The sequence below is a fragment of the Triticum dicoccoides genome, chromosome 4A (assembly GCF_002162155.2).
Source record: "Triticum dicoccoides isolate Atlit2015 ecotype Zavitan chromosome 4A, WEW_v2.0, whole genome shotgun sequence".
Taxonomy (NCBI): Eukaryota; Viridiplantae; Streptophyta; class Magnoliopsida; order Poales; family Poaceae; genus Triticum; species Triticum dicoccoides.
In genome coordinates this window covers 189,819,038-189,827,548 of record NC_041386.1, presented here as the reverse complement: position 1 = coordinate 189,827,548, position 8,511 = coordinate 189,819,038, and positions in this window count along the sequence as shown.

The window sequence follows — 8,511 nt, the reverse complement described above, 5'->3', positions numbered from 1 at the left end:
CACTCTGCAACCACAATGATAAACCTGGGAAAACATGATAGATCAATGCAGGAGCGAAGTGAATCGAGCAATAAACAAAGGATTAGAGACCTATTGCGGTCAATGTCATTGCTCTATTGGTTGCCTGTCACCACTGACACCCTTGTTGCTGCTGTGGAAGAGGTTGACCTGAACACCTACCATGCTCCTCGCTGCCATGCACGAGCCCTTCGCAAGGATGAGAGTTAGTAGGAGGTGAAGTCAGCACGCAAGCAACTCCAATGCATACAAACGGTTCATATAAAATAGTGCACATGATACTTCTGTAACGATAACCAAGGGAATCCAAAGTACATGATAACATGAGTTTGGCTCTTTTTGACAGTAATAATCTTAATCATGAGTCATCACTATGCAAAATCTCAGAGCTAGTAAAAAAGAGTTCATAGTCTAGACATGTCAATGGTACATTTAGGAACCAACTGTGACCATACTCAACTATGATAGTTTTTATGCTGTTGTTCCCATGCCATTCTAGCACCTAGCTTTTAATGTTGCACACATTGGAAAAGGTAATTCCTTGGATAGATTAAAGTAGAAACATTATTGAGGGTTTGTGATAGGATGGTATATGCCTTCGACAAGTTAAGGTGACAGAATGATAGATCAGTTTGGAAAAATTGGTGTATTTTCTCTTCTGGGAAAGGAAGCAAAAGCTCTGCTATTAGAAATTTACTATACATACATGTTAAAACTTTTACATGCATGTGAAACATATTATTTAGCTTTCTGGGCAAAGAAGCAAGAATTCTGCTACTACAAATTTGAAGGAAATATGCCCTAGAGGCAATAATAAAGTTATTATTTATTTCCTTATATCATGATAAATGTTTATTATTCATGCTAGAATTGTATTAACCGGAAACATAATACATGTGTGAATACATAGACAAACAGAGTGTCACTAGTATGCCTCTACTTGACTAGCTCGTTAATCGAAGATGGTTATGTTTCCTAACCATAAACAAAAGAGTTGTTATTTGATTAACGGGATCACATCATTAGGAGAATGATGTGATTGACATGACCCATTCCATTAGCTTAGCACCCGATCGTTTAGTATGTTGCTATTGCTTTCTTCATGACTTATACATGTTCCTATGACTATGAGATTATGCAACTCCCGTTTGCCGGAGGAACACTTTGTGTGCTACCAAACGTCACAACGTAACTGGGTGATTATAAAGGAGCTCTATAGGTGTCTCCAAAGGTACATGTTGGGTTGGCGTATTTCGAGATTAGGATTTGTCACTCCGATTGTCGGAGAGGTATCTCCGGGCCCTCTCGGTAATGCACATCACATAAGCCTTGCAAGCATTGCAACTAATGAGTTAGTTGTGAGATGATGTATTACGGAACGAGTAAAGAGACTTGCCGGTAACGAGATTGAACTAGGTATTAAGATACAGACGATCGAATCTCGGGCAAGTAACATACCGATGACAAAGGGAACAACGTATGTTGTTATGCGGTCTGACCGATAAAGATCTTCGTAGAATAAGTAGGAGCCAATATGGGCATCCAGGTCCCGCTATTGGTTATTGACCGGAGACGTGTCTCGGTCATGTCTACATTGTTCTCGAACCCGTAGGGTCCGCACGCTTAAGGTTTTGATGACAGTTATATTATGAGTTTATGAGTTTTGATGTACCGAAGTTAGTTCGGAGTCCCGGATGTGATCACGGACATGACGAGGAGTCTCAAAATGGTCGAGACATAAAGATTGATATATTGGACGGCTATATTCGGACACCGGAAGTGTTCCAGGTGATTTCGGAGAAAACCGGAGAGCCGGAGGGTTACCGGAACCCCCCTCCCCCCCGGGAGAAGTAATGGCCATATGGGCCTTAGTGGAGAGAGAGAGGGGCTGCCAGAGGTGGGCTGCGCGCCTCCTCCCCCTGGTCCGAATTGGACTAGGAGAGGGGGGCGGCGCCCCCCCCCCCTTTTCCCTCTCCCTCCCCACTTCTTTCCCCCTCCTAGTAGGAGTCCTACTCCTACTAGGAGGAGGACTCCTCCTGGCGCGCCTATAGGGGCCGGCCGGCCTCCTCCCCTTGCTCCTTTATATACGGGGGCAGAGGGGGCACCCCTAGACACACAAGTTGATCTTCGTGATCGTTCCTTAGCTGTGTGCGGTGCCCCCCTCCACCATATTCCACCTCGGTCATATTGTAGCGGTGCTTAGGCGAAGCCCTGCGACAGTAGAACATCAAGATCGTCACCATGCCGTCGTGCTGACGGAACTCCTCCCCGACGCTTTGCTGGATCGGAGCCCGGGGATCGTCATCGAGCTGAACGTGTGCTAGAACTCGAAGGTGCCGTAGTTTCGGTGCTTGATCGGTCGGGACGTGAAGACGTATGACTACATCAACCAAACACTTCCGTTGTCGATCTACAAGGGTACGTAGATCACACTCTCCCCTCTCGTTTCTATGCATCACCATGATCTTGCGTGTGCGTAGGAAAATTTTGAAATTACTACGTTCCCCAACGGTGGTATCAGAGCCTAGGTTTTATATGTTGATGTTATATGCACGAGTAGAACACAAGTGAGTTGTGGGCGATATAAGTCATACTGCTTACCAGCATGTCATACTTTGGTTCGGCGGTATTGTTGGACGAAGCGGCCCGGACCGACATTACGCGTACGCTTATGCGAGACCGGTTCTCCCGACGTGCTTTGCACATAGGTGGCTTGCGGGTGACAGTTTCTCCAACTTTAGTTGAACCAAGTGTGGCTACGCCCGGTCCTTGTGAAGGTTAAAACAGCACCAACTTGACAAACTATCGTTGTGGTTTTGATGCGTAGGTAAGATTGGTTCTTGCTTAAGCCCGTAGCAGCCACGTAAAACTTGCAACAACAAAGTAGAGGACGTCTAACTTGTTTTTGCAGGGCATGTTGTGATGTGATATGGTCAAGACATGATGCTAAATTTTATTATATGAGATGATCATGTTTTGTAACCGAGTTATCGGCAACTGGCAGGAGCCATATGGTTGTCGCTTTATTGTATGCAATGCAATCGCGCTGTAATGCTTTACTTTATCACTAAGCGGTAGCGATAGTCGTGGAAGCATAAGATTGGCGAGACGACAACGATGCTACGATGGAGATCAAGGTGTCGCGCCGGTGACGATGGTGATCATGACGGTGCTTCGAAGATGGAGATCACAAGCACAGGATGATGGTGGCCATATCATATCACTTATATTGATTGCATGTGATGTTTATCTTTTATGCATCTTATCTTGCTTTGATTGACGGTAGCATTTTAAGATGATCTCTCACTAATTATCAAGAAGTGTTCTCCCTGAGTATGCACCATTGTGAAAGTTCTTCGTGCTGAGACACCACGTGATGATCGGGTGTGATAGGCTCTACATTCAAATACAACGGGTGCAAAACAGTTGCACACGCAGAATACTCAGGTTATACTTGACGAGCCAAGCATATCCAGATATGGCCTCGGAACACGGAGACCGAAAGGTCGAGCGTGAATCATATAGTAGATATGATCAACATAGTGATGTTCACCAATGAAACTACTCCATCTCACGTGATGATCGGACATGGTTTAGTTGATTTGGATCACGTGATCACTTAGAGGATTAGAGGGATGTCTATCTAAGTGGGAGTTCTTAAGTAATATGATTAATTGAACTTAAATTTATCATGAACTTAGTCCTGGTAGTATTTTGCAAATCATGTTGTAGATCAATAGCTCACGTTGTTGCTTCCCTGTGTTTATTTTGATATGTTCCTAGAGAAAATTGTGTTGAAAGATGTTAGTAGCAATGATGCGGATTGGATCCGTGATATGAGGTTTATCATCATTGCTGCACAGAAGAATTATGTCCTTGATGCACCGCTAGGTGACAGACCTATTGCAGGAGCAGATGCAGATATTATGAACGTTTGGCTAGCTCAATATGATGACTACTTGATAGTTTAGTGCACCATGCTTAATGGCTTAGAATCGGGACTTCAAAGATGTTTTGAACGTCATGGAGCATATGAGATGTTCCAGGAGTTGAAGTTAATATTTCAAGCAAATACCCAAGTTGAGAGATATGAAGTCTCCAACAAGTTCTATAGCTAAAAGATGGAGGAGAATCGCTCAACTAGTGAGCATGTGCTCAGATTGTCTGAGTACTACAATCGCTTGAATCAAGTGGGAGTTAATCTTCCAGATAAGATAGTGATTGACAGAATTCTCTAGTCACCATCACCAAGTTAGTAGAACTTCGTGATGAACTATGATATGCAAGGGATAACGGAAACGATTCCCAAGCTCTTCGTAATGCGGAAATTGACGAAGGTAGAAATCGAGAAAAACATCAAGTGTTGATGGTAGACAAGACCACTAGTTTCAAGAAAAGGGCAGAGCGAAGAAGGGGAACTTCAATAAGAACGGCAAGAAAGTTGATGCTCAAGTAAAGAAGCCCAAGTCTGGTCCTAAGCCTGAGACTAAGTGTTTCTACTGCAAAGGGACTGGTCACTGGAAGCGGAACTACCCCAAGTGATTGGCAGATAAGAAGGATGGCAAAGTGAACATAAGTATATTTGATATACATGTTATTGATGTGTACTTTACTAGTGTTTATAGCAACCCCTCAGTATTTGATACCAGTTCAGTTGCTAAGATTAGTAACTCGAAACGGGAGTTGCAGAATAAACAGAGACTAGTTAAGGGTGAAGTGACGATGTGTGTTGGAAGTGGTTCCAAGATTGATATGATCATCATCTCACACTCCCTATAATTTCGGGATTAGTGTTGAACCTAAATAAGTGTTATTTGGTGTTTGCGTTGAGCATGAATATGATTTGATCATGTTTATTGTAATACGGTTATTCATTTAAGTGGGAGAATAAATTGTTGTTCTGTTTACATGAATAAAACCTTATATGGTTACACACCCAATGAAAATAGTTCGTTGGATCTCGATCGGAGTGATACACATAATCATAATATTGAAATCAAAAGATGCAAAGTTAATAATGATAGTGCAACTTATTTGTGGCACTGCCGTTTAGGTCATGTTGGTATAAAGCGCATGAAGAAACTCCATGTTGATGGGCTTTTGGGATCACTTGATTATGAATCAGTTGATGCTTGCGAACCATGCCTCATGGGCAAGATGACTAAGACTCTGTTCTTCGGAACAATGGAGCGAGCAACAGATTTGTTGGAAATCATACATACTGATGTATGTGGTCCGATGAATATTGAGGCTCGCGACAGGTATCATTATTTTCTGATCTTCACAGATGATTTGAGCAGATATGAGCATATCTACTTGATGAAACACAAGTCTGAAACATTTGAAAAGTTCAAAGAATTTCAGAGTGAAGTGGAGAATCATCGTAAACAAAAATAAAAGTTTCTACGATATGATCGCAGAAGTAAAATATTTGAGTTACGAGTTTGGCCTTCAGTTAAAAACAATGTGAAATAGTTTCACTACTCACGCCACCTGGAACACCACAGTGTAATGGTGTGTCTGAACATCATAACCGTACTTTATTAGATATGGTGCGATCTATGATGTCTCTTACCGATCTACCACTATCGTTTTGGGGTTATGCATTAAAGACAGCTGCATTCACGTTTAAAAGGGCACCATCTAAGTCCGTTGAGACGACACAATCTGAACTGTGGTTTGGCAAGAAACCAAAGTTGTCGTTTCTTAAAGTTTGGGATTGTGATGCTTATGTGAAAAAGTTTCATCCTGATAAGCTCAAACCCAAATCGGAGAAATATGTCTTCATAGGATACCCAAAGGAGACTATTGGGTACACCTTCTATCACAGATCTGAAGGCAAGACATTCGTTGCTAAGAATGGATCCTTTCTAGAGAAGGAGGTTCTCTCAAAAGAAGTGAGTGGGAGGAAAGTAGAACTTGATAAGGTAATTGTACCTTCTCCCTTATTGGAAAGTAGTTCATCACAGAAATCTGTTCCTGTGACTACTACACCAATTAGTGAGGAAGCTAATGATGATGATCATGTAACTTCAGATCAATTTACTACCGAATCTCGTAGGTAAACCAGAGTGAGATCCGCACCAGAGTGGTACGGTAATCCTGTTCTGGAGGTCATGCTACTTGACCATGACGAACCTACGAGCTATGAAGAAGTGATGGTGAGCCTAGATTCCGCAAAATGGCTTGAGGCCATGAAATCTGAGATGGGATCCATGTATGAGAACAAAGTATGGACTTTGGTTGACTTGCCCGATGATCGGCAAGCAATTGAGAATAAATGGATCTTCAAGAGGAAGACGGACGCTGATAGTAGTGTTACTATCTACAAAGCTAGAATTGTCGCAAAAGGTTTTCGACAAGTTCAAGGTGTTGACTACGATGAGAGTTTCTCACTCGTATCTATACTTAAGTCTGTCTGAATCATGTTAGCAATTGCCGCATTTTATGAAATCTGGCAAATGGATAAACAAAACTGCATTCCTTAATAGATTTATTAAAGAAGAGTTGTATATGATACAACCAGAAGGTTTTGTCAATCCTAAAGGTGCTAACAAAATATGCAAGCTCCAGCGATCCATCTATGGACTGGTGCAAGCATCTCGGAGTTGGAATATACGCTTTGATAAGTTGATCAAAGCATATAGTTTTATACAGACTTGCGATGAAGCCTGTATTTACAAGAAAGTGAGTGGGTGCACTACAACATTTCTGATAAGTATATATGAATGACATATTGTTGATCGGAAATAATGTAGAATTATTCTGCAAAGCATAAAGGAGTGTTTGAAAGGAATTTTTCAAAGAAGGACCTCGGTAAAGCTGCTTACATATTGAGCATCAAGACCTATAGAGATAGATCAAGACGCTTGATAAGATTTTTCAATGAGTACATACCTTGACAAGATTTTGAAGTAGTTCAAAATGGAACAGTCAAAGAAAGAGTTCTTGCCTATGTTGCAAGGTGTGAAATTGAGTAAGACTCAAAGCCCGACAACGGCAAAAGATAGAAATAGAATGAAAGTCATTCCCTATGCCTCAGCCATAGGTTCTATAAAGTATGCCATGCTATGTACCAGATCTATTGTATACCCTACACTGTGTTTAGCAAGGGAGTACAATAGTGATCTAAGAGTAGATCACTGGACAGCGGTCAAAATTATCCTTAGTGGAATAAGGAAATATTTCTCAATTATGGAGGTGACAAAAAGGTTCGTTGTAAAAAGTTATGTCGATGCAAGTTTTGACACAGATCTGGATGACTCTAAGTCTCGATCTAGATACATATTGAAAGTGGGAGCAATAAGCTAGAGTAGCTCCATGCAGAGCATTGTTGACATAGAAATTCGCAAAGTACTTACGGATCTGAATGTGACAGACCCGTTGACTAAAATTATCTCACAAGCAAAACATGATCACACCTTAGTACTCTTGGGGTGTTAATCACATAGCGATGTGAACTAGATTACTGACTCTAGTAAACCCTTTGGGTGTTGATCACATATCGATGTGAACTATGGGTGTTAATCACATGGTGATGTGAACTATTGCTGTTAAATCACATGGCGATGTGAACTAGATAATTGACTCTAGTGCAAGTGGGAGACTGAAGGAAATATGCCCTAGAGGCAATAATAAAGTTATTATTTATTTCTTTATATCATGATAAATGTTTATTATTCATGCTAGAATTGTATTAACCGGAAACATAATACATGTGTGAATACATAGACAAACAGAGTGTCACTAGTATGCCTCTACTTGACTAGCTCGTTAATCGAATATGGTTATGTTTCCTAACCATAAACAAAAGAGTTGTTATTTGATTAACGGGATCACATCATTAGGAGAATGATGTGATTGACATGACCCATTCCATTAGCTTAGCACCCGATCATTTAGTATGTTGCTATTGCTTTCTTCATCACTTATACATGTTCCTATGACTATGAGATTATGCAACTCCCGTTTGCCGGAGGAACACTTTGTGTGCTACCAAACGTCACAACGTAACTGGGTGATTATAAAGGAGCTCTACAGGTGTCTCCAAAGGTACATGTTGGGTTGGCGTATTTCGAGATTAGGATTTGTCACTCCGATTGTCGGAGAGGTATCTCTGGGCCCTCTCGGTAATGCACATCACATAAGCCTTGCAAGCATTGCAACTAATGAGTTAGTTGTGAGATGATGTATTACGGAACGAGTAAAGAAACTTGCCGGTAACGAGATTGAACTAGGTATTAAGATACCGACGATCGAATCTCGGGCAAGTAACATACCGATGACAAAGGGAACAACGTATGTTGTTATGCGGTCTGACCGATAAAGATCTTCGTAGAATATGTAGGAGCCAATATGGGCATCCAGGTCCCGCTATTGGTTATTGACCGGAGACATGTCTCAGTCATGTCTACATTGTTCTCGAACCCGTAGGGTCCGCACGCTTAAGGTTACGATGACAGTTATATTATGAGTTTATGCATTTTGATGTAC